At 50.0% G+C, this 27,911-nt stretch overlaps 2 long non-coding RNA genes across 12 annotated transcripts in view; one reads left to right on the forward strand and one right to left on the reverse strand.

Moving 5' to 3' along the window:
• The window catches only part of LOC135978124 (uncharacterized), an 85,273-nt gene that overhangs the window by 47,456 nt on the left and 9,906 nt on the right, over window positions 1-27,911 (forward strand). For 5 of the 11 annotated variants that reach the window (XR_010595536.1, XR_010595557.1, XR_010595551.1 and 2 more), the window contains one exon: window positions 13,361-14,022. The exons of 5 other annotated variants lie outside the window; for them this stretch is intronic. This is a non-coding gene — a long non-coding RNA (uncharacterized LOC135978124). Of the gene's footprint in view, window positions 1-13,360; window positions 14,023-15,868; window positions 16,025-24,554; window positions 26,538-27,911 lie in introns of those variants that run through there. One more of the 11 variants, XR_010595549.1, reaches the window with a different exon arrangement.
• Window positions 5,852-15,848, reverse strand: LOC135978125 (uncharacterized). Its single transcript, XR_010595562.1, has 3 exons — window positions 15,658-15,848; window positions 11,770-11,872; window positions 5,852-6,048 (listed from the first exon to the last, which is right to left on the reverse strand). It is a non-coding gene; the product is annotated as an uncharacterized LOC135978125 (long non-coding RNA).

The following is a 27,911-nucleotide window of genomic DNA, read 5'->3' on the forward strand; positions in this document are numbered from 1 at the left end:
TGACCTTCCTGTAATTCAGGTTATGGTCTCCCCTATTTGGCTAATGCCAGCGACCACCTTGTAATCGGGGTACAGGTTGCATCTCGCTTTTGAAATCTGGGGGATTAGAATCATGACCATAACATGGGCAGCTTGACCTCCCTGTAACTAGGGTTTGCGTCTCCGAGGCCCTCTGGGTCTCTTGGCCTCGTGCTGTCTTCACAGCCTGCTGCCAACGACCGCCCTGTAATCAGCGATCTGGTCTTTGCCCTCTAGTCTCTTGGCATTTGGCCAAATGCAGCCACTGCCCTGAATGAGCACCCTGTAAACAGGGTACAGGTCTCATCTGCTACTATTTATGGCACGCCCATGACACTGTGTCCAGAGTTCCGGCCCTTCAAACAGCGCTTCCAACTTGCCTGGAATTCTGCAGCCAAGTCTTCTGCTTTCTACTCACTTTTTGGACTCTTGGAGATCTGACATGCTACTGGTGGTAAGATCCGAAAGGGAGTGTCTGGGGCTGTTTTGGACTAAGTCATTCCAGGCAGTATACCTTGTCACATTGATTTAGGAATACTTGTCAATTAATTCCTTACCCCCCTTCATCATTTTATTCCTCCTGATTTTGTATGGAGGTTGCCTGGTGAAATAATTGTCAAGGGGAAATCTGGAGATTGTGGCTTTAGAGGGGAATGGGCCCAGTAGTTTTCTCACCCAGTGCAGCTTGGGAGGAGCGGGAAATGCTTCTGGAAATGTCTGAGGACCACAAAGAACTGTCTTGGACCTAAATATCCAGACTGTCTGCAGATGCGAAAAGGAACAGTGTATCAGTAGATTACACTGAGTTTGCGTGCAGGACATGGCATTGTCGGTTCTCACTTACACACGCCTTGTGCTCTCTCTCTCTGTTTCAGACCTCATGAAGCAAAAGTGGAGAAGAAGGAAGTGTCAGGAATGCCACACACAGAGGAGAAAAGAAGATGGAGGAAAAGGAAAGGAACTCTGGGCACAGTAACCAACCTCAAATCAGGCCTCAGGTCATGTAATTAGACTGTAGGGGAATCTCGAGCCTCTTAATACCTTGAGCAGCGTGACCGCCCTGTAAGCTGGGTCCCGGTCTGTGCTATTGTGTCGTTTTGACATTCTGCTCCGTTATCTGGCTATTGAGGGTGACTGCCCTGTAATCAGGGTGCAAGTCACCTCCCTCTGTCTTTGGAGGGGCATTGAGCTCTTTGTTAAACTGAGCAATGTGACCGCCCTGTATCTGGGGTCCGGGTCTCTGCCATCTTGCTCATTTGGCTTTACGCCGTGCTCTGCCCCATTAGTCAGCGTGACAACCCTGTAATTAGGGTCTATGTCACAAGCCTCTCTAGGATGGGACATATCGAGCTCTTTGGTACTTTGACAGCTTGACCTTCCTGTAAATCAGGTTATGGTCTCCCCTATTTGGCTAATGCCAGCGACCACCCTGTAATCAGGGTACAGGTTGCATCTCGCTTTTGAAATCTGGGGGATTAGAATCTAGACCATAACATGGGCAGCTTGACCTCCCTGTAACTAGGGTTTGCGTCTCCGAGGCCCTTTGGGTCTCCGTTAACAGGTTGGTGAATGTGACTGCCCTGTAATCAGGGTGCAAGTCACCTCCCCCTGTCTTTGGAGGGGCATTGAGCTCTTTGTTCAACTGAGCAATGTGACCGCCCTGTAACTGGGGTCTGGGTCTCTGCCCTCTTGCTCATTTGGCTTTACGCCGTGCTCTGCCCCATTAGTCAGCGTGACAAACCTGTAATTAGGGTCCATGTCACAAGCCTCTCTAGGATGGGACATATCGAGCTCTTTGGTACTTTGACAGCTTGACCTTCCTGTAATTCAGGTTATGGTCTCCCCTATTTGGCTAATGCCAGCGACCACCCTGTAATCAGGGTACAGGTTGCATCTCGCTTTTGAAATCTGGGGGATTAGAATCATGTCCATAACATGGGCAGCTTAACCTCCCTGTAACTAGGGTGTGCGTCTCCGAGGCCCTCTGGGTCTCTTGGCCTCGTGCTGTCTTCACAGCCTGCTGCCAACGACCGCCCTGTAATCAGGGATCTGGTCTTTGCCCTCTAGTCTCTTGGCATTTGGCCAAATGCAGCCACTGCCCTGAATGAGCACCCTGTAAACAGGGTACAGGTCTCATCTGCTACTATTTATGGCACCCCCATGACACTGTGTCCAGAGTTCCGGCTCTTCAAACAGCGCTTCCAACTTGCCTGGAATTCTGCAACCAAGTCTCCTGCTTTCTACTCACTTTTTGGACTCTTGGAGATCTGACATGCTACTGGTGGTAAGATCCGAAAGGGAGTGTCTGGGGCTGTTTTGGACTAAGTCATTCCAGGCAGTATACCTTGTCACATTGATTTAGGAATACTTGTCAACTAATTCCTTACCCTCCTTCATCATTTTATTCCTCCTGATTTTGTATGGAGGCTGCCTGGTGAAATAATTGTCAAGGGGAAATCTGGAGATTGTGGCTTTAGAGGGGAATGGGCCCAGTAGTTTTCTCACCCAGTGCAGCTTGGGAGGAGCGGGAAATGCTTCTGGAAATGTCTGAGGACCACAAAGAACTGTCTTGGACCTAAATATCCAGACTGTCTGCAGATGCGAAAAGGAACAGTGTATCAGTAGATTACACTGAGTTTGCGTGCAGGACATGGCATTGTCGGTTCTCACTTACACACGCCTTGTGCTCTCTCTCTCTGTTTCAGACCTCATGAAGCAAAAGTGGAGAAGAAGGAAGTGTCAGGAATGCCACACACAGAGGAGAAAAGAAGATGGAGGAAAAGGAAAGGAACTCTGGGCACAGTAACCAACCTCAAATCAGGCCTCAGGTCATGTAATTAGACTGTAGGGGAATCTCGAGCCTCTTAATACCTTGAGCAGCGTGACCGCCCTGTAAGCTGGGTCCCGGTCTGTGCTATTGTGTCGTTTTGACATTCTGCTCCGTTATCTGGCTATTGAGGGTGACTGCCCTGTAATCAGGGTGCAAGTCACCTCCCTCTGTCTTTGGAGGGGCATTGAGCTCTTTGTTAAACTGAGCAATGTGACCGCCCTGTATCTGGGGTCCGGGTCTCTGCCATCTTGCTCATTTGGCTTTACGCCGTGCTCTGCCCCATTAGTCAGCGTGACAACCCTGTAATTAGGGTCTATGTCACAAGCCTCTCTAGGATGGGACATATCGAGCTCTTTGGTACTTTGACAGCTTGACCTTCCTGTAAATCAGGTTATGGTCTCCCCTATTTGGCTAATGCCAGCGACCACCCTGTAATCAGGGTACAGGTTGCATCTCGCTTTTGAAATCTGGGGGATTAGAATCTAGACCATAACATGGGCAGCTTGACCTCCCTGTAACTAGGGTTTGCGTCTCCGAGGCCCTTTGGGTCTCCGTTAACAGGTTGGTGAATGTGACTGCCCTGTAATCAGGGTGCAAGTCACCTCCCCCTGTCTTTGGAGGGGCATTGAGCTCTTTGTTAAACTGAGCAATGTGACCGCCCTGTATCTGGGGTCCGGGTCTCTGCCATCTTGCTCATTTGGCTTTACGCCGTGCTCTGCCCCATTAGTCAGCGTGACAACCCTGTAATTAGGGTCTATGTCACAAGCCTCTCTAGGATGGGACATATCGAGCTCTTTGGTACTTTGACAGCTTGACCTTCCTGTAAATCAGGTTATGGTCTCCCCTATTTGGCTAATGCCAGCGACCACCCTGTAATCAGGGTACAGGTTGCATCTCGCTTTTGAAATCTGGGGGATTAGAATCATGTCCATAACATGGGCAGCTTGACCTCCCTGTAACTAGGGTGTGCGTCTCCGAGGCCCTCTGGGTCTCTTGGCCTCGTGCTGTCTTCACAGCCTGCTGCCAACGACCGCCCTGTAATCAGGGATCTGGTCTTTGCCCTCTAGTCTCTTGGCATTTGGCCAAATGCAGCCACTGCCCTGAATGAGCACCCTGTAAACAGGGTACAGGTCTCATCTGCTACTATTTATGGCATGCCCATGACACTGTGTCCAGAGTTCCGGCCCTTCAAACAGCGCTTCCAACTTGCCTGGAATTCTGCAGCCAAGTCTTCTGCTTTCTACTCACTTTTTGGACTCTTGGAGATCTGACATGCTACTGGTGGTAAGATCCGAAAGGGAGTGTCTGGGGCTGTTTTGGACTAAGTCATTCCAGGCAGTATACCTTGTCACATTGATTTAGGAATACTTGTCAATTAATTCCTTACCCCCCTTCATCATTTTATTCCTCCTGATTTTGTATGGAGGTTGCCTGGTGAAATAATTGTCAAGGGGAAATCTGGAGATTGTGGCTTTAGAGGGGAATGGGCCCAGTAGTTTTCTCACCCAGTGCAGCTTGGGAGGAGCGGGAAATGCTTCTGGAAATGTCTGAGGACCACAAAGAACTGTCTTGGACCTAAATATCCAGACTGTCTGCAGATGCGAAAAGGAACAGTGTATCAGTAGATTACACTGAGTTTGCGTGCAGGACATGGCATTGTCGGTTCTCACTTACACACGCCTTGTGCTCTCTCTCTCTGTTTCAGACCTCATGAAGCAAAAGTGGAGAAGAAGGAAGTGTCAGGAATGCCACACACAGAGGAGAAAAGAAGATGGAGGAAAAGGAAAGGAACTCTGGGCACAGTAACCAACCTCAAATCAGGCCTCAGGTCATGTAATTAGACTGTAGGGGAATCTCGAGCCTCTTAATACCTTGAGCAGCGTGACCGCCCTGTAAGCTGGGTCCCGGTCTGTGCTATTGTGTCGTTTTGACATTCTGCTCCGTTATCTGGCTATTGAGGGTGACTGCCCTGTAATCAGGGTGCAAGTCACCTCCCTCTGTCTTTGGAGGGGCATTGAGCTCTTTGTTAAACTGAGCAATGTGACCGCCCTGTATCTGGGGTCCGGGTCTCTGCCATCTTGCTCATTTGGCTTTACGCCGTGCTCTGCCCCATTAGTCAGCGTGACAACCCTGTAATTAGGGTCTATGTCACAAGCCTCTCTAGGATGGGACATATCGAGCTCTTTGGTACTTTGACAGCTTGACCTTCCTGTAAATCAGGTTATGGTCTCCCCTATTTGGCTAATGCCAGCGACCACCCTGTAATCAGGGTACAGGTTGCATCTCGCTTTTGAAATCTGGGGGATTAGAATCTAGACCATAACATGGGCAGCTTGACCTCCCTGTAACTAGGGTTTGCGTCTCCGAGGCCCTTTGGGTCTCCGTTAACAGGTTGGTGAATGTGACTGCCCTGTAATCAGGGTGCAAGTCACCTCCCCCTGTCTTTGGAGGGGCATTGAGCTCTTTGTTCAACTGAGCAATGTGACCGCCCTGTAACTGGGGTCTGGGTCTCTGCCCTCTTGCTCATTTGGCTTTACGCCGTGCTCTGCCCCATTAGTCAGCGTGACAAACCTGTAATTAGGGTCCATGTCACAAGCCTCTCTAGGATGGGACATATCAAGCTCTTTGGTACTTTGACAGCTTGACCTTCCTGTAATTCAGGTTATGGTCTCCCCTATTTGGCTAATGCCAGCGACCACCCTGTAATCAGGGTACAGGTTGCATCTCGCTTTTGAAATCTGGGGGATTAGAATCATGTCCATAACATGGGCAGCTTGACCTCCCTGTAACTAGGGTGTGCGTCTCCGAGGCCCTCTGGGTCTCTTGGCCTCGTGCTGTCTTCACAGCCTGCTGCCAACGACCGCCCTGTAATCAGGGATCTGGTCTTTGCCCTCTAGTCTCTTGGCACTTGGCCAAATGCAGCCACTGCCCTGAATGAGCGCCCTGTAAACAGGGTACAGGTCTCATCTGCTACTATTTATGGCACCCCCATGACACTGTGTCCAGAGTTCCGGCTCTTCAAACAGCGCTTCCAACTTGCCTGGAATTCTGCAACCAAGTCTCCTGCTTTCTACTCACTTTTTGGACTCTTGGAGATCTGACATGCTACTGGTGGTAAGATCCGAAAGGGAGTGTCCGGGGCGGTTTTGGACCGTTGTCGAAAGCGGTTCTCATTTACACACGCCTTTTGCTCCCTCTCTCTGATTCAGGCATCATGAAGCAGAAGTGGAAAAGAAGGATGTGTCAGTACCATGGCATAACTGTGAATCTGAAATGCATGGACCTTAAACACTCAAGTTGTATAGAATTATAACTTCCTATTATTAAGAAATCATCATTTCCTACTGGAAGTGCAAAGATGTGACTTAAGGGAAGGTATACATTTGAATCCTCCACTCCCCTCCAATTCTCCCCCCAAAACTCTTCCAATAAAGTTAAGGTTCAGAAAATTAACATTTACTCCAGGTAACGCCTAACTTGTGTATTTCTCACACATTTCTAAAAGGAAGCAAACACAACTAAATGTTTTGGCAACTGGCAGTTACTCTCCGCACTTCACAACTTTCAAACACCTGCTCTACTTAAACGGTCACACCAACCAAAGTGTACCACACATTCAAAATTAACTTTGCACCTATTGTGTCAGAAGTGAGAGTGTTTTTAGTAGTTGTGTCCATTGGTGGAAGTGGCAGTAGTGGTGTTTTAGTAGTCCTTTACGCTTATTGAATTCAAAGGATGATGATGTGGATGTTTTAGGTAGGTATTTTTCTGTTAAGTCTTGGTATTTGGGTAGAGGTGCAGTATTTTGTGATTATGACTGTTTTTCTGGTATTGGTTTAGTGTGAATTGTTGGCAATTCTAGATGTTTTTGTATCCGTACATTAGTAGATGTATTTAGAGGGCAAAGCTGAGGTTGCCTGTTTGGTGCAATTTAATTGGTGTGAAAGTTAATTTCGGGTAGGTGTTTGAAAGCACTGAGGTTTGAATTTTTAGCTCAACAAGGATGCAGGACCCACCTGGCTACCTCAGTTCTTACTGTCATTCCTAATTCCAAAATCTTGGATGAAGATGACCAGGCAGAATAAAGATATCTCCAGAGACTTTCAAGAGGGTAGCATTTCTGCAGCTTTAGGGGATCCCTTAAACCTTATTGAGCTTTTCAAAGTGTAATAATTGTGGGAAACTTCTACTTCTGCCAATTCCGTGTTGAACAATGACCTGTATTAAAGGACTTACACTGGGTAGTTAATTCTGTTCTGTATTAAGATGATTTTGCTAAAATCGCCGCTTTCTGATGTGTGAAATGAATTATCTAGCTCTGATTATACCTATTTGATAAAAGTGTGATAACGACCCCATGTTAAATGCATGGATTGAACTTTGATTGTCATATCACATTGCTTTGCTGTAACTCCTTATTTATGAATGTATTTGTTACTATTTATGTAATTCAATTAATAAAATGTATACATTCAAGTATAGTCTCAGTTCTTTCTTTGGCTAAACAAAAAGGAATCTGATAAACTTGTGAAGAATTTTGGTATTGTTACGTTTAATTTAATTAACATCTTTTTACCCTTTAAATGCGGCCGTTGGAAGTAACTACCCTTTAGTGGTGCAAGTTTGATTTTTCTCTTGGATCACACGTTTTGGGCAGACTGCAGTGTGATCTTGAGGATGGAGATCGCACTGCCACTTAGGTGCATAAGGTTGCCCTCCTAAAGCTTCTAAGGTGCACAAGAATAGGCCTTTGTTTGGTTCCTTCACTGTTCCCAGGCTTATAGATTGCTTGAGATCTGCAGGCCCTAAAGCTCACTTCCTGAGCACAATATATGATTGTGGCTATGATAAGATTGGACTAAAACTAGCAAGGTCCCCTGGTTTCTGCACCTTTCCCATTCAGACATTTTTTAAAAAGTAGATTAATGTAATATTTTTATATTCAATTCAATCTCAAGTTTCTCAGAAATTGACTTTTACGGTGCACTAAATTTTCAATATGCTAATACATGTGAGATAGTGTGGTCTAGTGGTTTAGAGCACTGGCCAGGGATTCAGGCGACCTGGTTTCTATTCCTGCCTCTGCTGCTGGGTCACTTGGTGGTCACTTTGCCTCCCTGTGCCAGTGTCCCCCTCCATTTAAAAAAAAAAGTGGGGGAGGGGAGATGATTGTACTGACCTCATTTGTAAAGTGTTTTGAGATCTACAAGCACTAAACAGAATTTTTACTAAAAATGAGATTCTATAGGGGTGGGAAAGAACTAGAGATTAACTTTGGTAGGGTGCATGAAGATATAATTCACTATGGAGGCATTAATTTTGCTAATGCTGTGAAGAAAACTCTCTTGTGCATAATGAATTGAAACAGCCTCTCTCTCTTTGCATGTGTTAATTCATTTCTCCTATACCAGGTGCTTTTTGTTCCATTGAAATATGCATGGGGATGTGCTTTTTATTTATTACCCTTGCCCTATGATTTATTATTCAAAAGTGGGCAACTTGGAAAGCAAATACTCAATATTAGGTGATTGTTCGCCTGCTGTAGAAAAAGCCCGTGAAGAAGTGTGCAGCAGCTGCAGTTACACTAGGGGAACTCCATGACTTCAATAGATTCAATAGTCGTCTTTTCTCTGTTTACAGGTACTCTGACTTGCCCCTTTCCCCCTTCACTTAAACCCAATTCAGAGGCAGCTGATGAGTCGCAGGTGCAGTGGCTTCTTCCTTCTTAGAGGATGAATGGCACGCTATGAGAGACCTGAAACCCGATGGTATGATGATGAGGGCTTTAATTCAGCAAAGTACCATTCTAGCATACCTCAGCCAGAGTCATCATGCGTACCTGGAAAAAGAAAGGGCTTCCACAGCTAAACAAAAGATCTGTCAGGACTGACTATTCAATAGAATAGATTGCTGCTAGTTAACCTGGTGTAAAGTTGGCTAAACCTCTCAAAGACTGCGTTGGTGCAGGTTGCATTTCCACTGAATAATTACCATACCTTCTGCCTATTTAAAAATTATCTTCCCTGCTGTTTGATTTTTCTATGATGGTCTTATGTTTAAAACTATTGTGTCGTGTTGCTCTCCATTGCTAATTAGCGGAGCTTGTTAGAAAAAAACAATTGCCAGAGTTTGCTCTTTTGTTGAAATTGAAACACACTGCAGGACTGTGTCAATTCTGACAGAATCCACCAGAAACCAAGCATGTTTCCAATGGAACTTTGCTGGCCAGGCAGAATTTCATCAGAAACTTGCTTGGCTTCCTGACAGCTCAGCTGCCGGCTCCTTGATAGACCATGTGGCACGCTGCTGGGAACCTGGGTTTCCAGGCTCCCAGCTCCTCAGCTGCCTGCCTGGTGGGCTGATGGGAAGCTGGGAGCCTGAAAGTTGCGGGAGCCCCAGCTGCCAGGCTCGTGACTCCTCGCCAGGTAGGGCTCTTAGGGTCCATGGCTCCAGGACAGCCCACCAGGTGTGCTACCGTGGAGCTAGGTCTTGTAAGGCTCCAAGGATCTCCAGCTTTGGGCAGCCTACAAGGCTGCTTTAGAGCTCAGTGAGATCAGCAATGCCATTTCACACAGAATTCAAAATTTTTTGAATATGATTCCAATTCAGAATGAAATCTGATTTGAAATAGCAAAATCCTCTATAAATAGAATTACCGTTCTCCCCCAGCTCTTTCCGACCGTGGTACTAGTGGGGCCTTGTAATGAATGCAACCCTGTTTTACCGCTTCCCCCATCTTTCCCCCTGTTATCTTTCTCCTTTCATCTCCGTGGAAAGAAATATTTCCCTTTCCTATATTCTTCCGGGGTGTGTGTGTGTGTGTGTGTGTGTGTGTTCACTCTGGGGGGTTTGGAACAGTTGCCCCAGGGTAAAAGGATCTTTCCCTGCTGCATTCCTGAGCGGCCCCTTTTCTTGGTCAGAGGTGCCTGTCTACTGGGATTATTATCGCTAAAGATTCAAACACACATACAAACCCTATATATTCTGTTTCTTCAGGGGGAATAAAGAACAGAATTTCCATGTAACTCTAGAATGCTTTAAAGTTTAAGGTACTGGTTATGACCTTTGTCTCTTGTAGATAGAATTGTAAAATTACAAGCTCTTTATTTTTGTGTACTATAAAACACATCCCTATAATTAAATCAAGGTTGAAAGTGCTTTGCCTAGAAGATTAATTTAAACCTCTATGGATAAAAAGAAGAACCTCCAGGACTCAATATACTGATGTGTAGATAGCACCTCAGCACATTTCAGTGTGCGGGTCATTTCCTTTCTGATGCCTGTGCAGGGGATGTCTCTTTACACTAGAAGCTTTTGCTGTATCTTTTGGCTATATTGGCCCAGCTCCTCCAAGGTACATAGCCATTATGGGAGTGAAGGGCCCAAACATCTTTGAGGATGTGGGTCGCTATCTCCTGGTTTCTCTTTCCTGTCAATGGAGTCGGGCTGTGCAAATGGGAAGTCACTGCCTAAGGCTGGGAGTGGCCCAACTCCTCCCTGGGCTGGTGGTGGGCTCTGCCAAAGAGTCTGGGATGGCTCCGCGCTGCTGGGGACGAGGGAAGCCATGGTGGGCTTGGTGCTAAAGCCTGAGCAGCAGGGATGGGGCCAAGCTTGGCACAGTGGGGAAGCAGGGGCAGGCAGGCTCTGTGCACTGCTGAGGGACAGCAGGGGATGGTTTGGTTCCCCCTGCCCCGTAGGAAGAGGCCAGGGCAGGCTCAGTGCGGGGGCTGCCATGGGAAGCCTGACAGGTGAGATCCGCCCCTCGCACCTCTGGAGGCAGCTCTGTGCATCGCTGCCCTGCCGCCATGGCACCAGGACTCCAAAACTTAGTCGCAGACACAAGGGCTGGACGGAGCCCACAGGGGGCTCCACCAGGGGGTGGGGCTCAGACTGGGCGGTAATTGGTTCAAGAGGAGGGCGTTCGGTGTGAGAGAGAGGCTGAGTCAGCTCAAGACTGAGGCGAGACTTCAGGTTAGAGGACGGCGAGCGCCGACTGTGAGGTGGGCCCGAGAGAACCTCTGAGGTGGCATGATCCGGGGGCGGGGCTTAGGAGCAGAGGGCCACATGCCCAGGCGGGGGCCCTGGTCTTTGAAATTCTGACACTACTCCAGGCCTCAGGGAAAGGGGGGCTCAATGGGGAGAAGCGGCACTAGGAGCTGCCACAGCCAGTAGAACCCCGCTACCCCGGGAACATCAGAATGGTTGGGACCAGATGAAGCAAGCACCTCAGAGGCGGGGGGCTCGGTCCAGGCTTCCACATGGCGGCATGAGAGGGACTGCGGCTGAGGCTAAAAGCGGTGCAGGCACCGTGAGGAGGGCGGATGGGAAGCAGCGACAGGCACTGCCTGAGAAAGAGGAGCGGGTGGCCGGTTGTGAGTTGGCAGGAGGGGCAAAGCAGAGGCTGGAGCGCCGCGATGAGATATGTATGTAAGAAGGGTAATCCAGATAAGGTGGTCTGGACCAAGCAGTGGCAGAGGGGTCTCTGTGCTCTGAAAGAGGCTCTGGTCAAGGGCTCGGTGCTGGTAAAGCAGGACTTTGACAAGCTCTTTCTGGTGTTCACTGACGCTTCAGAAGAGGGCTGGGGGTGGTGCCAATGCAGATTGACGGAAAGGGGGAGAGACATCCCATCGGGTATGTGAGCAGAAAGCTGCTGCCCCAGAAGCAGAACTCTCCAGCCATAGAAAAGGAATGCCTGGCCAGGGCGGCTGGGCCTTAAAAAGCTGCAGCCATATCGCTTTGGGCGGCTTTCCGCCAGGCCAGAGGGGGGCGCCCGCCGATGGCCGCCAGGCCAGAGGGGGGTGCCCGCCGATGGCCGGTTTCCGAAAGATGGTGCTCAGCTAGTGAGGGTCTAATTCTGCCCGAAGAAACATAACATTTTCATGCTGTGACGTTCTGTACCTCCACCACTCTGGCCGACTTACCAGACCCCCCAGATAGCCATGGCTGCAATGTTTCCCATTCTCCGGTTACTTTCTGTGGGTGTTGGAGATGTGTATTCCCCACCAGGGTGAAGTTCAGGGGAAGCTGTTGAGGAGAGAGGGAAATAAGTAGTGTGAATACTAGGACAGGCTAAGGTGACAAAATAAACACAGGGTAATGGGAGGGGAGCCAAATCACCTTTTTCAGGAAACCTGTACAGTAACAGCTACTCAACCCCCCCCCACTCTGCCCACGGCCCCACCCGCCCCCATCCCCTAAGCTCCCACCCCCGCCCCGCCTCTTGCCGCCCCCGCTGCTCCCCAGGTCCTGCCCTCACCCCTTCCCCAACCCCCGCCCTGCCTTTTCCCACCCCACCCCCTCCTCACCTCGTCTGACCCCCTTCTGTCCCCTCCTCCAAGTGTGCCTCATCCCTGCTCCTCTTTCTGCCTCCCAGCGCCTCCTGCACGCCGTGGAACAGCTGATTGTGGCGGGTGGGAGGCACTGGGAGGGAGGGAGGGAGCTGGCTGCCGGTGGGTGCTAAGCACCCACTAATTTTTTTCAGTTGGCGCTCCAGCCCTGGAGCCCCCAAGGGGTTGGCACCTATGGTAACAGCAATTCAGGGGTCTGGAACAATTTTTATAGTGGGGATGCTGAAAGCCATTGAACAACACTGTAAACCCCATGTATGATGGAAACCGTGCATTCGCTTGCTAATATCACTTCATGCTGGGCACCCCAGTGCCCCTAGTTCCAGCTCCCCTGCAGCATATATGAAAACGGCTAGTCTCTTGCTTGAGGAAAGTTAGTTACAAATTGCTCAGAGCCTGCTGCAGAGGATTCGTGCAGGGATAGAGCCATCTGCACGGGACTCTTACTTGTGCCACATGGAAGTGAGATGAGGTGCCTGGAGTAAGATGCTTTTGCACATACTTCTCTTGGGTTGTTCTTCGTACAGTTATGATCCACGTGGGGGGCCTTTAGCGAGCATGCACACATTGGGCTGGGACAGTGCTAGTACAGCTCTAGTGGGCGTAGCTTGCAATATCAGTGGCACAAAAATTACGTTGTGTGGAAACACCTTGTGTTCTGTACAGAAACCAGAGCCTCATCTCTTTCTAGGATGAAAGCTGGAGACAAACCTGTCACTATTTCCTCCTGCCTACCAATGGTAGGATAAAGGCGAGCTTAAGTGGGGATCTAGTAGTAGCGTATTCCTCCCTTTTTATCCCCCTAAGGTTGGCTTTCCCACAGGAAGGCCTAAAATCCTAGATGATAGAAATCGCCCAATGGCTTCTTAAGGAAATGAATTCATTTGTTATATGTAGCCCAGCTTAAAAACAGTGTGATGGAATGATTGGCGGGAGGTTCCCCTCTGCACCATAGGGGTAATGATTTAGTTAGACTTTGAAGAAGAACGTGTATGGCTCCCACATGCTCTGTTACTGCCATGTACCACCAGAGAGGGGGATACATCTTGGAGGTTGTGAACCAATCTGTTTATAATCCTTGACTTGTTTATACAGTCTATTGTTTTTGGTTGTTGTTTTTTGCTCTCATTTTAATGTAATTGTGTTTTGTCAATATAACCTGTAGGTTTCCACTCCACCAAGGAATGAAAGAAGGCAGAGAGACTTGAGCAGGAAAGAACTCCTACTACCGATAGGCACAGCTACTGAAAAAACCCTGCACCATAAGAAAGGATAGGCATTTGTTGTAAGAGTTAACTCCTTGTACGTGCCTCTAAACCAGCAGGTCCCAAGTTGAGGTTTATGTATCGGTGGTGGCACATGGAGGACCTGATGGTGGTCTTCAGTGAGCAGGCAGATCTCACGTTCCTAGTACTGAAATTACTGTCAATATGTTCCTAGTACTACTTTTCTTTGGAAGCATTTGCTGTACCTGCCACGAAGGTGTTACCTGATCTCGAAGAGGTGAGGAAATGGTCCATAGAACAATTTTTGTAAGATTAGGCCCACATCAGAACTGTTTTAGAACCCCAGAGGAAAGACAAGCAAAGGCTTCTGCAGTGGCGCCATCTGTTGACTTTGAATGTACAGAGGCTCCTATTAGCAACTCCGTATTTTCGGTTGCATTATGAAAGGGATTGCCAGTGGGGAATATGTTCCTGTTTTTTCTCTAAAGGGAGATTGACAATCATTGTGAGAACTCACACCCAATTTGTTTTTATACTATTGGAACATTTAACGTAGTGGCTGTTTGACTTCTTTTAAAAACTTTTAAATAAGAAATCTCCAGTTTTAGTGTCTGGCTTAAATTTGTCCTAGGCAGTGCTAGCAACTCTTCAGAATACTGTCTACGTACCCAGATTTGGTAGAGAGGTAGATCCTCACTAGGTCTGGTCTAAGGGCTAGTTTTGTTTTGTTTTTCAAATCGTTTTAAATTATTGGGTTTAGGGTAACTTTTAGTCATTATTCACATTACAACTGCAATTTTGACGCACTGTGCTCATAAAACTGGCTGTTGGTGGAACATGCAGTCCATGAGCACACAAGCTTGATTTTAGGCCGGTAGGGGGAGGGCAAAAGGGGTAGCCCCCATAGGCGCAGACTCTAGTGGCGCTGGTGGGTGCTCAAGCCCCCTCTACCCCCAGCCCTGGCCCGACTCCACCCCTGCTCCGCCTCTCCTATCCCCATTCCAGTAGTAACTGATTGATGTATTCCACCAAATGGGGAGCTGCATTTTAGAGGTGACAAAGAGAAACTTTGATAATCCTAATACAAAATGGCCTCTTCCTGCTCTCATTATTCACATGTAATTTTGTTTGTGGTGTATGCCCAAGAATGAATTGGATCTGGGTGCACACAAAGGTAATGGGATCAGGCGGTGGGGGCACAAAGCTGATAAGAGTGCATGCGAGCACAAACTTAATAGTGGGGGCAGTGCTAGTAAGTGTATTGTGCGTAGGTGTTGGATACATACAAACCTGATTTGATTTGGGTGGGGGGAGAGGGTATGTGAATGCACATAAACCTGATGGATGGGGTATGGACAGGCTAATTACAAACTAACAATTGATATGTATTAAGGGATGCATGCACTCTTGCTTAGTGGGGGAAAGGGCACCAATCTAGCCTCTTCCAATACAACCGTCTACTACACCAAACATCCAAATGGCCAAGGTTTTCTGGGGAAAAATAACCTGGTAAAAAGTAGAATAGGAAAAGGTGGCAGAGTTCAGGTGTGGCGTGGGGTCTGTTTGAATGGAAAGGCTAATTATCATTCAGTAACTATGATTTTTAATATGGAATTATTGTGAACTGGGACACTGATTCATCAATGTATTTAAGCATGTTCCTGATTGGAGCACTAACAGCAGTGGGATGGCTCACATACTTTAAGTTAGTCACGTGCATAAGTACTCTCTGGAATTGGGGTTTTAAGGCTGAACAATTACAGGGCTTTTCTCTTCTCCTTTTTTCTTTTTGGTTCAATAGGTATTTAATTCAACTCATTATTGCTATAGGTTGCCATTTTATATAAAATAATTATTTATTGATCAGAAACAAATGCCTACAGTAATTACATAAATAGGAACAATAAATAAATGACTGACCTAAAGATCCTGTTACAAATGGCGTAAAATGATCTGAAACGATTGTCACAGTGCACAGATAGAATAAATAGTAACAGCTTTTAAAATTCCACCGCATCTCATTTTAAATCCTGTATAAAATATTACTTGATTTTGATGAGTACTTCTAAAAATGTTGGTATTTAAATTTCTAAACTTCTTTGTGAGTTTGTCCTAGATTTGAAAACCCCATCATTCCACATGGATTCTCCTGCTAGCACTGAGGCTGAAGTGCTTGTCTCTTATGAAAGAAATTGGTCTCTCTTCACTTTCAGCCTGGGAAACTATAGGTCCTTACCATGGGCGTGCGCACGGGGTGGGCCCGGGCACACACCCTAATGCCCATGGGCCGGATCCGGATCTGGCCCCTCGGGGCTTTGCATCCGGCCCGCGGGATTTGCCCCCCGTGGTGCCGCAGGCCCCGCGCTGCTTTCCGAAGCAGCCATCAGGGCAGCATGTCTCTGAGGGTAAGGGGTTGCTCTAGGCACCGCCTCCCGAAGCTCCCATTGGCCGGGAACGGGGAACTGCGGCCAATGGGAGCTTCAGGGGAGGTACCTGGAGGCGTGGCAAGGGCAGCGTGCAGAGCCCTGTGCTGCCCCGCCCCTCCCCTCCCCCGGGAGCGGCCCGGCATGGGGCCCTGGCAGGCAGGGAGCGCGCCGCTGCGGGTAAGCCCGAACCTCTCCTGCACCCCCTCTCCCTGCCCTGAGCCCCCGGCCTGCACCCCGTTGAGCCGGGCTCCCCCTCCCCAGGGCTGGGCTGGCTGCTTTAACAGCCCCATGTGCTCCCTGGCAGCCTCCCACCCGGCAGCACCAACACAGCCGCTTAAGGTGGCCCGCGGGGGTGCTGCCCCAGCTCCCCGCCCCAAGGCAGCTGCCCCCCTCCAGCGCCCAGGGTCCCAAACCCGCCTGCGGCTCCCCGCGCTGGCCAGGGGCCCGGGCACCACCCGGGGGGTCAGGCCGCCCCTGAGCCCAGCCCACCTTAAGTGGGGCCTGGGAGCCAGCAGGCCCGGGGCAGGGGGCGAGCCCGGCCCACAGGCCCCCTCCCGCAGCCCGGCTGCGAGCTCCGCTCCCCGGCGCTGTTCGGGGACTCCGGCCCGGCACCCTCGGGCTTGAGTCCAGCCCTGGGAGCAGCCCGGCGCCCTGCGATCCACCCTGGCTGCCTCTGCCCGGCCTGGCCCCAAGCGCCCAGCCCGGCCCCCTCTGCCCGGCCCTCGAGCCTGCCTGCCAGGGCGGGGGAGCCCAGATCCCCAGCCCCGGGCCTGCCTGCAAACAGCCTACCCTCCTGCACCCCAACTCCCTCTCCTGAGCCCCCTGCCTGCACCTCTCACCCCAACTCCCTGCCCTGAACCCCCTGCCTGCACCCTGTACCCCTCCTGCATCCCAACTCCCTGTCCTGAGCCCCCTGCCTGCACCTCTCACCCAACCCCCCTGCCCTGAGCTCCCAACCCCTTGTCCTGAGCCCCCTGCCTGCACCTCTCACCCCAACCTCCTGCCCTGAGCTCCCAACCCCCTGCCCTGAGCCCCCTGCCTGCACCTCTCACCCCAACCCCCTGCCCTGAACCCCCTGCCTGCACCCTGTACCCCTCCTGCATCCCAACTCCCTGCCCTGAGCCCCCTGCCTGCATCTCTCTCCCCAACCCCCTGTCCTGAGCCCCCTTCCTGCACCTTGCCCCCCAACCCCTGCCCCACAACTCCCTGCCCTGAGCCCCCGGCCTGCACCTTGCCCCGCAACCCCCTGCCCTGAGCCCCCTCCTGCCCCCAACCCGCTGCCCTGAACCCCCTGCCTGCACCCTGTACCCCTCCTGCATCCCAACTCCCTGCCCTGAGTCCCCTGACTGCACCTCTCACCCCAACCCCCTGCCCTGAGCTCCCAACCCCCTGTCCAGAGCCCCCTTCCTGCACCTTGCCCCCCAACCCCTGCCCCACAACTCCCTGCCCTGAGCCCCCTGCCTGCACCTTGCCCCGCAACCCCCTGCCCTGAGCCCCCTCCTGCCCCCAACCCCCTGCCGTGAGCCCCCTGCCTGCACCCTGTACCCCTCCTGCACCCCAACTCCCTGTCCTGAGCCCCCTGCCGCACCTCTCCTGCATCCCAACTCCCTGTCCTAAGCCCCCTGCCACACCCTGGCCCCCAATCCCTTGCCCTGAGCCCCCTCCTGCACTCCGCACCCCTCCTGTACCCCAAGCCCCTTCCCTGAGCCCCCTCATACATCCCACACCCTCCTCTGTCCCAATCCCTTGCCCTGAGCCCCTTCCTGCACACTGCACCCCTCCTGAACCCCTGCCCTGAGCCCCCTGCCGCACTCCGCCCCCTCTTGCACCTCAACCCCCTTCCCTGAGCCCCCTCATACATCCCACACCCTCCTCTGTCCCAATCCCTTGCCCTGAGCCCCTTCCTGCACACTGCACCCCTCCTGAACCCCTGCCCTGAGCCCCCTGCCGCACTCCGCCCCCTCTTGCACCTCAACCCCCTTCCCTGAGCCCCCTCATACATCCCACACCCCCTCCTCTGCCCCCCAATCCCTTGCCCTGAGCCCCTTCCCGCACACAGCACCCCCTCCCACACCCAGCCGTTTATGATGTTCGCCTTTCAAAAAAAAAAAAAATTCCCTGGGTGCACACCCTAATGCAATGTGCTGCGCACGCCTATGGTCCTTACCTCCTGGTCAGAGAGTCCCATTTTCCATCACTGCAACCAAACATGTCTCCGCATGCCCAACTTGCTGATGAGTCTGTGTTGGAATATCTGAATGGAACTCTCACCTCAGGTCGTTTCAGAGAGATTTTTGCAAAAGCAGCAGGAAGATTTCCCAGATTGCCACCTTGCCGTTCCCCTTCAGAGACACTCGAGGCTTGAAAACCCCTTGGGGCCACCTGAAATCTCTCCCTTCGTTCTGACATTAGAGGAAAATTATGCACATCTTTTTTCTTGCAAAGTTTTTTCCAGTTCATATTTGTTATGCTGTTATACTGTGCTTAAGCTGCCTGTTACAATTCAGACATGAGATTTTGATCAGAGAAGAGTTGAACCACAGAAATATATAGCAAACACATTATGTCAACAATGTTTAAGGTTTAACCCTTTCTTAATTTTCTTGTAACTTTTTTGCATCGATATCCTTCATTTTGCAATTTAAACTTTGAGTAAATCAACAGAGTATTATCACATAAATTGTAATATGGACAGTTGGAATTTCATTATGGAGTGAAAAGAACAGGAGTACTTGTGGCACCTTAGAGACTAAGAATGCTCTAATAAATTTGTTAGTCTCTAAGGGTACGTCTACACTACGAAATTAGTTCGAATTTATAGAAGCCGGTTTTATTGAAATCGGTTGTATACAGCCGATTGTGTGTGTCCACACAATAAAATGCTCTAGGTGCTCTAGTCGGCGGACCGCGTCCACAGTACAAGGCTAGCGTCGACTTCCAGAGCATTGCACTATGGGTAGCTATCCCACAGCTATCCCACAGTTCCCGCAGTCTCCGCCGCCCCTTTGAATTCTGGGTTGAGATCCCAATGCCCGGATGATGCAAAACAGTGTCGCGGGCGGTTCTGGGTACATGTCGTCAGGCCCCTCCCTCCCCCGTCACAGCAACGGCAGACAATAGATTCGCGCCTCTTTACCTGGGTTACCTGAGTTACCTGTGCAGACAACATGGAGCCCGCTCAGCTGAGCTCACCGTCACCATATGTCCTCTGGGTGTCGGCAGACGTGGGACTGCATTGCTGCACAGCAGCAGCTGCTAACTGCCTTTTGGCGGTAGACGGTGCAGTAGACTGGTAGCCTTCATCGGCGATCTGGGTGCTGGCAGCCGTGGGGCTTGCCTTTTGGCAGTAAATGGTGTATTACGACTATTAGCCGTCCTATTACAAGTCGGGTCATCGCACATTAGCAGAGTCTTCCCCGAGCAGCCGATTGTGCAATAGGCCTGAAGACCATCGTCATACGCCGCCCCGTATTTGCTGCCAAGCACCCAGAAAGATGCCGAGGGCTATCAGTCACGCTGCACCGTCGTCTTAAGATGTAAAAAATAGATTTGCTCTGTATTCATTTGCTTCCCCCTCCCTCCGTCAAATCAACGGCCTGCTAAGCCCAGGGTTTTCAGTTTAATCTTTGGGGGGAACATTCTGTGTGACAGTTGTTTGTGTTTCTCCCTGATGCACAGCCACCGTTCTTGATTTTAATTCCCTGTGCCTGTACGCCATGTCGTCACTCGGCCCCCCTCCCTCCTTCCCCTAGTCCGTCAGATACTACGTTTGCGCCACAGCTCAGAGAGCCGAGAAGCGGTTCGCGCCTTTTCTTTGAATTCTGGGTTGAGATCCCAATGCCCGGATGATGCAAAACAGTGTCGCGGGCGGTTCTGGGTACATGTCGTCAGGCCCCTCCCCCCTCGTCACAGCAACGCAGACAATAGATTCGCGCCTTTTTACCTGGGTTACCTGTGCAGACAACATATCACGGCAAGCATGGAGCCCGCTCAGCTCAGCTGAGCTCACCGTCACCATATGTCCTCTGGGTGCTGGCAGACGTGGGACTGCATTGCTACACAGCAGCAGCTGCTAACTGCCTTTTGGCGGTAGACGGTGTAGCATGAGTGATAGCCATGGGGCTGGCAGCCGTAGGGCTGCATTGCACCAGCCCCTTGCCAGGCGATGGTATATTATGACTGGTATCCGTCGTCATCGTATTGGTGTGGCTGTCAATCATGGCCACCTGGGCAGACATGCTACTGTTTCGATGATGATGGCTACCAGTCGTAATATACTATTTTCTGCCAATTGCCCAGTATTGTCTGCTAAGCACCCAGAAGAGGCCGAGGGCGATGCTGGGTGCTGGCGGACGTGGGGCTGGCAGACGTGGGGCTGCATTGCTACACAGCAGCAGCCCCTTGCCTTTTGGCAGATGATGGTATTTTATGATTGGTATCCGTCATCGTCGTACTGGTATGGCTGTCACTCATGCTGCACCGTCGGCTGCCACCTTAAGATGTAAAAAATAGATTTGTTCTGTATTCATATGCTTCCCCTTCCTCCGTGAAATCAATGGCCTGCTAAGCCCAGGGTTTTCATTTTAATCTTTGGGGGGACCATTCTGTGTGACAGTTGTTTGTGTTTCTCCCTGTTCCTGTACCTGTACGCCATGTCGTCACTCGGCCCTCCCTCCCTCCCGCCCTCCCTCCTTCTCCTGGTCCATCAGATACTACTTTCGCGCCTTTTTTCTGACCAGGCGCCATAGCTAGCACTGGGATCATGGAGCCCGCTCAGATCACCGCGGCAATTATGAGCACTATGAACACCACGCGCATTGTCCTGGAGTATATGCAGAGCCAGGACATGCCAAGGCGAAACCCGGACCAGGCGAGGAGGCGATTGCAGCGCGGCGACGAGAGTGATGAGGAAATTGACATGGACATAGACCTCTCACAAGGCACAGGCACCAGCAATGTGGAAATCATGGTGTCACTGGGGCAGGTTGATGCCGTGGAACGCCGATTCTGGGCCCGGGAAACAAGCACAGACTGGTGGGACCGCATCGTGCTGCAGGTATGGGACGATTCCCAGTGGCTGCGAAACTTTCGCATGCGTAAGGGCACTTTCATGGAACTTTGTGACTTGCTGTCCCCTGCCCTGAAACGCCAGGATACCAAGATGAGAGCAGCCCTCACAGTTGAGAAGCGAGTGGCGATAGCCCTGTGGAAGCTTGCAACGCCAGACAGCTACCGGTCAGTCGGGAATCAATTTGGAGTGGGCAAATCTACAGTGGGGGCTGCTGTGATCCAATTTGCCAGGGCAATGAAAGACCTGGTGATAGCAAGGGTAGTGACTCTGGGCAACGTGCAGTCAATAGTGGATGGTTTTGCTGAAATGGGATTCCCAAACTGTGGCGGGGCCATAGACGGAACCCATATCCCTATCTTGTCACCGGAGCACCAAGCCACTGACTACATAAACCGCAAGGGGTACTTTTCAATGCTGCTGCAAGCCCTGGTGGATCACAAGGGACGTTTCACCAACATCAACGTGGGATGGCCGGGAAAGGTACATGATGCTCGCGTCTTCAGGAACTCTGCTCTGTTTCGAAAGCTGGAGGAAGGGACTTTCTTCCCGGACCAGAAAGTGACCATTGGGGATGTTGAAATGCCTATCGTGATCCTTGGGGACCCAGCCTACCCCTTAATGCCATGGCTCATGAAGCCGTACACAGGCAGCCTGGACAGGAGTCAGGACCTGTTCAACTACAGGCTGAGCAAGTGCCGAATGGTGGTGGAATGTGCATTTGGACGTTTAAAAGCGCGCTGGCGCAGCTTACTGACTCGCTCAGACCTCAGCGAAAAGAATATCCCCATTGTTATTGCTACTTGCTGTGCGCTCCACAATATCTGTGAGAGTAAGGGGGAGACCTTTATGGCGGGGTGGGAGGTTGAGGCAACTCGCCTGGCCGCTGATTACGCGCAGCCAGACACCAGGGCGGTTAGAGGAGCACAGCAGGGCGCGGTGCGCATCAGAGAAGCTTTGAAAACGAGTTTTGTGACTGGCCAGGCTACTGTGTGAAACTTCTGTTTGTTTCTCCTTGATGAACCCTCCAAACCCCCCCCACCGACCCGGTTCACTCTACTTCCCTGTAAACCAACCACCCCACCCCACCCTCCCCTCCCGCTTGCAGAGGCAATAAAGTCATTTTTTTTTAACATTCATGCATTCTTTATTAGTTCCTTACAGAGGTAGGGGGATAATTGCCAAGGTAGCCTGGGATGGGTGGGGGAGGAGGGATGGAAAAGGACACACTGCATTTTAAAACTTTAACTCTTATTGAAGGCCAGCCTTCTGATGCTTGGGCGATCATCTGGGGTGGAGTGACTGGGTGGACGGAGGCCCCCCCACCGTGTTCTTGGGCGTCTGGGTGAGGAGGCTATGGAACTTGGGGAGGAGGGCTGTTGGTTACACAGGGGCTGTAGCGGCGGTCTCTGCTCCTGCTGCCTTTCCTGCAACTCAACCATACGCTCGAGCATATCAGTTTGATGCTCCAGCAGACGGAGCATTGCCTCTTGCCGTCTGTCTGCAAGCTGACGCCACCTATCGTCTTCAGCCCGCCACTTGCTCTGTTCTTCCCGCGATTCAGCCCGCCACCTCTCCTCTCGTTCATATTGGGCTTTTCTCATCTCCGTCATTGACTGCCTCCACGCATTCTGCTGTGCTCTATCAGCCTGGGCGGACATCTGCAGCTCCGTGAACATCTCGTCCCTCGTCCTACGTTTTCTCTTTCTAATGTTCACGAGCCTCTGCGAAGGAGAAACATTTGCAGCTGGCGGAGGAGAAGGGAGAGGTGGTTAAAAAAGACACATTTTAGAGAACAATGGGTACACTCTTTCATTACAAGGTCGCATATTTCGGCTTGCAGGCAGCCATCGTAGGCCACAGTGTTTTGGCTTTTTTAACCTTCTTAACATGCGGGAAAGGTTGCAAACAGCAGCGCATTTCCCATATCAAGGATGAATTGGGTTGTCCATTTAAAATGGGGTTTCAATGTAAAAGGAGTGGCTGCGGTTTCCCGGTTAACATGCGGCACAAACACAAGTAAACCCCCCCGCCCCACACACACACACGATTCTCTGGGATGATCACTTCACCCCTCCCCCCACCGCGTGGTTAACAGCGGGGAACATTTCTGGTCAGAAGAGCAGGAACGGGCGCCTCTGAATGTCCCCTTAATAAAATCACCCCATTTCAACCAGGAGAGCTTTCTGGAGATGTCCCTGGAGGATTTCCGCTCCATCCCCATACACGTTAACAGACTTTTCCAGTAGATGTACTGGCCGCGATTGCCAGGGCAAAGTAATCATTAAACACGCTTGCTTTTTTTTTGTAATGTTTACAAATAGTTACAAAGTTACACTCACCAGAGGTCTCCTGTGTGCCCTGAGGGTCTTGGGTGAGTTCGGGGGTTACTGGTTCCAGGTCCAGGGTCACAAACATATCCTGGCTGTTGGGGAAACCGGTTTCTCCGCTTCCTTGCTGCTGTGAGCTACCTACAGTACCTCCATCGTCATCATCCTCCTCGTTCCCCGAACCGTCTTCCCTGTGTGTTTCTCCAGTGAGAGAGTCATAGCACACGGTTGGGGTAGTGGTGGCTGCACCCCCTAGGATCGCATGCAGCTCCGCGTAGTAGCGGCAAGTTTGCGGCTCTGCCCCGGACCTTCCGTTTGCTTCTCTGGCTTTGTGGTAAGCTTGCCGTAGCTCCTTAATTTTCACGCGGCACTGCTGTGTGTCCCTGTTATGGCCTCGGTCCTTCATGGCCTTGGAGATCTTTTCTAATACTTTTCCATTTCTTTTACTGCTACGGAGTTCAGCTATCACTGCTTCATCTCCCCATATGGCGAGCAGATCTCGTACCTCCCGTTCGGTCCATGCTGGAGCTCTTTTGCGATCCTGGGAGGACTCCATCACGGTTACCTGTGCTGATGAGCTCTGCGGGGTCACCTGTGCTCTCCACGCTGGGCAAACAGGAAATGAAATTCAAACCTTCGCGGGTCTTTTCCTGTCTACCTGGTCAGTGCATCTGAGTTGAGAGTGCTGTCCAGAGCGGTCACAATGAAGCACTGTGGGATAGCTCCCGGAGGCCAATAACGTCGAATTCCGTCCACACTACCCCAATTCCGACCCGCAAAGACCGGTTTTATCGCTAATCCCCTCGTCAGAGGTGGTGTAAAGAAACCGGTTTAAAGGACCCTTTAAGTCGAAAGAAAGGGCTTCGTTGTGTGGACGTGTCCAGGCTTAATTCGGTTTAACGCCGCTAAAGTCGACCTAAACCCGTAGTGTAGACCAGGCCTAAGGTGCCACAAGTACTCCTGTTCTTTTTGCAGATACAGACTAACACGGCTGCTACTCTGAAACCTGCCATTGTGGAGTGAGTGTATTGCATAATACAAGGTCAAGCATTTTGGAGCCTTAGAAATCACTGTGGGAAAAATCAGTAGAGAGGAGGGAATCCACTGCACGATACAATTTCCTCCAACTGTTTTAAGCTCTGTAGTCACTGCATCCTCAGCTGGAATGAAATGAGAGTTGGTTGAAACACAAAGGGAAAAATAAATGTTTCCCTTTATTAACGGCAATACATGAAATGAAAATATCTTTCTACACCTCATCATCTTACAAGTCTTATGCTCAGTTCACATATTTTATAAATGTCTCTAGGAAACTTCTCAAGCTCCGCTATATGATGAGGACAGAGTGAATGTATCGCATAACACGTCAAGCGTTCTGGAGTGTTAGAAGTCACCGTGGGAAGAATCAGCAGAGAGGAGGGATTCCACTGCATCCTTCTGTTTTAACCTCAGTAGTTGCAGCAGCCGGAGCTGAAATGAAATAGGGAATGGTTGAAATACAAAGGGAAAAAATATAATTTTCATTGAATTGATCTCAATAAATTAAATGAAAATATCTCTTCCACACATAAGCTCGCAAGTCATTTAGTATGTTCATATTTTTTTTTTAAAGTCTCTAGGAAGCTTCTCAAACCTTGAAATACTAGAAATAGTTCTCATGAGGACAGATGAATGAATAGCAACCCTGATCATAACAGAAACACACTACATATGTAGAAGTCAGAGTACTTTAGGGGTGGAGGGGAAGTACACCTCTACCCCGATATAAGGCGACCCGTTATAACAGGAATTCGGATATAACACGGTAAAGCAGCGCTCTGGGGGGCGGGGCTGCGCGCTCCGGCGGATCGGCGCATCAGCGTGTCTGGCTTCGACACGCTGCTCTGAGCGGTGTGTTAAAGGTGCTGGGCCGGGGCCGAGGGGTTGGATAAGGGGCAGAGGGTCAGGGGACAGGGAGTGGGGGGTTTGGATGGTTCAGAGGCTCTGGGGGGCGGGGCAGTCGGGGGATGGGGAATGGGGGCGTTGGATAGGCCGTGGGAGTCCTAGGGGTGATTAGGGACAGGGGGGTCTCTGGAGGAAAGGTTTAGGCCCCTCAAAAATATTGGCAAATCTCAACTTTAACCATTTCCTCCAATTTAGACGGCACATTTAAAATGTAGACAGCACAAACCGTCGGTCTCTTCCTTCTGTGAAACTATAGGAGAGAGTGTGCTCTGAGAAAATGAAACCTTAACTAATTGTTATTTCCCGATCTTAATATTCCTACCGGAGCTGAGGAATAGATGTAGTTGAAAGGTGTGAATATCATGTCCTGTTGATCACTCCAAGTAGCTGACAGTAGTGAAAAATTGAGAATAAATCATAAAACAGGATGAGCAATTAGGATAATAAAACATGCTAGAGAGGTACCCACATGGATGACTATGATTTCCAATGTGGTCAGAAGGAGGTTATGCAGAGAAGTCACATTAGGTATTTTTTTACCAAGTGTGTCCCTGGGATGAAAGAATTCAAATATTTTTTTAAAAATTGAAATTCAGTGTTCACCACTTTTGCTGGTTCCTTCTCTTTTAACATTTGCCTTCCCCTTTGCTTGGGCAGGGGAATTCTTCTGGTTTGTTTAATTCTCTTCCCTTCCTGTGGTCACGTTTCATTTTCTGGATCTCAAGCCCTAGCGCAGACTGTTGTGCTGGAGTTTCCATCATTGCAGAGAAATGTGTTTTAATTCAACAAGAAAAGAAAAATCACACGAAGAAACCATGAAAACATTTTTCTGCACATTAATTTGGTTAGAGTCTCCCAAGTTTTCCTGCGCTTTTATAAGAAATTTGAGATTTTTGCTTCAAATTTTTGAAAGACACACTGCAAAGCAGAGAAAACAGACTTAGCAGAGCCCCCAGACTGTCCTGGGCTATGCTCCCCATTCTCCCATGATTTTCCAGCGGTGTTGGGCATCTGTATTCCACACCAGGGTGAAATCCCAGGGGAAGATGTTGCGGGGTACTGAAAGCAAATGAACAAAACTGCAAACCCAGTATACGATGAGACCATGTTTCGGTGGCTCTTATTACTTAAAGCTTCACACCCCCAGCACCCATTGTTCCAGCCTGGGGCAGCCCTGGCAGGGTGGCTGTAATGGAACCACGCTGATCGGGACCAGAAGGCAGGTCTCACAAAGCCCTAGAAGTGATGCGGACACTCAGGCGCTTTGTGTGGAAAGATTTTGTGTTCCGTGCAGAAGTCATCGGGTCATCTATTTCTATGATGAAAGCCTGCTAGTGGGATGATAAAGGTGAGCTTAAGTGGGGATGTATTGGTGGTGTTTTCCTCCCCTTTTATCTACCTGTGGCTGGCTTTCCCACAGGAAGACCTAAAGTCATAGATGATGGATAACCTCAAATGGCTCTTAAGTAGATGAAAAGATTCTTCCACATAGCACAGCTTAAAAACAGTGTGATGGAATGATTGTCAGGAGGTTCTCCTCTGCACTATAGGCGTAATGAAGACGTTAGACTTTGAGGAAGAGTTTGTATGGCTCCCAGGTGCAATAGGACCAGGTCAAGGCCCCTCTCCAGCCACTCCCCATAATTGAGGTTCCATTTCAGCATGTAGGTGTAGATAGTCTGGGTCGTTTCCCTAAGAAGACACCCAGAGGAAAGCTGTACAAACCGACTTGCTTGGCTGCAAGGCCAGAGGCGGTATCGACGGTGGCCGCAAGTTTCATAAAGATGTGTTCAGCTATTGAGGGTCTAATCCTCCCAGAAGAAATGTAACATTTTCATGGTGTGATGTTCTGTACCTCCACCACTCAGGCAGTGCAGCTCCCCCGTCCCACTCTTAGAGCCATAACTGAGTCCCACATGTATATATTTGTTATAACATTGCATTGGCCAGGGAGCATCACTTTATATTGCACATGCTACATTGTACGTGTACATTATACATACAATCATATTTCCTTTTGTAAAGATGTAACCACCTTATGTAAAATTGAGCAAAATGCTTAAAACAGTTCAAGCGCATTATGAGAGGAAAATATACACACTGAAAATGTGTTGCGGTTACTCAAGTATTTCCCAGGCCTATCTCCTTCAGTCCTGCATCTCAGGATAGAAGATACTGTAGACCGGCTATAAGCTGTACAAAGGGAGACTGTCTCTACAATGTAAAAAGGTGAAGTGGTCTAAGACATACTTGCTTTTCTTGGGCAAGACCTCATGAAATCAGATTACCCATCCTTCCGTTTTGCTCAGTTTTGCTGTGGAAAAGAATGAAAGCCGGCACCTCCTAGAGTAGGAAACCTCCCAAACATTTTTTTGCCAAACATTTTAGAAACTAGTCAACCACTATATTAAGTCACACATGCTGCCCTATCCTCTGTTTATATACCAGACCAGAATACAAGCAGAATAGCGGTACTGTGCTGAGAGCAGGGTGTGTGCTGGGAAGTCTCTATGCCCTTGAACTCTTGTCGTGCCTTTCTTTGCAACAGAATGGAGGGCTGCGGGTGTAGCCACTAGACGGCTCTGTGCTGTAGTAGGTGACAACCAATGGATGAGGTGTATAGGAACCCCATTTGTCTCTACCACTAGAGCACCACTGCAGCTATTCCTTGGCAACCCAGCAGGCTGAGGGGCAAAACAGTCCACCCAAAGCCAGATTGTTG

This window comes from Chrysemys picta, unplaced genomic scaffold (assembly GCF_011386835.1).
Source record: "Chrysemys picta bellii isolate R12L10 unplaced genomic scaffold, ASM1138683v2 scaf129, whole genome shotgun sequence".
In the NCBI taxonomy this organism is placed as follows: Eukaryota; Metazoa; Chordata; order Testudines; family Emydidae; genus Chrysemys; species Chrysemys picta.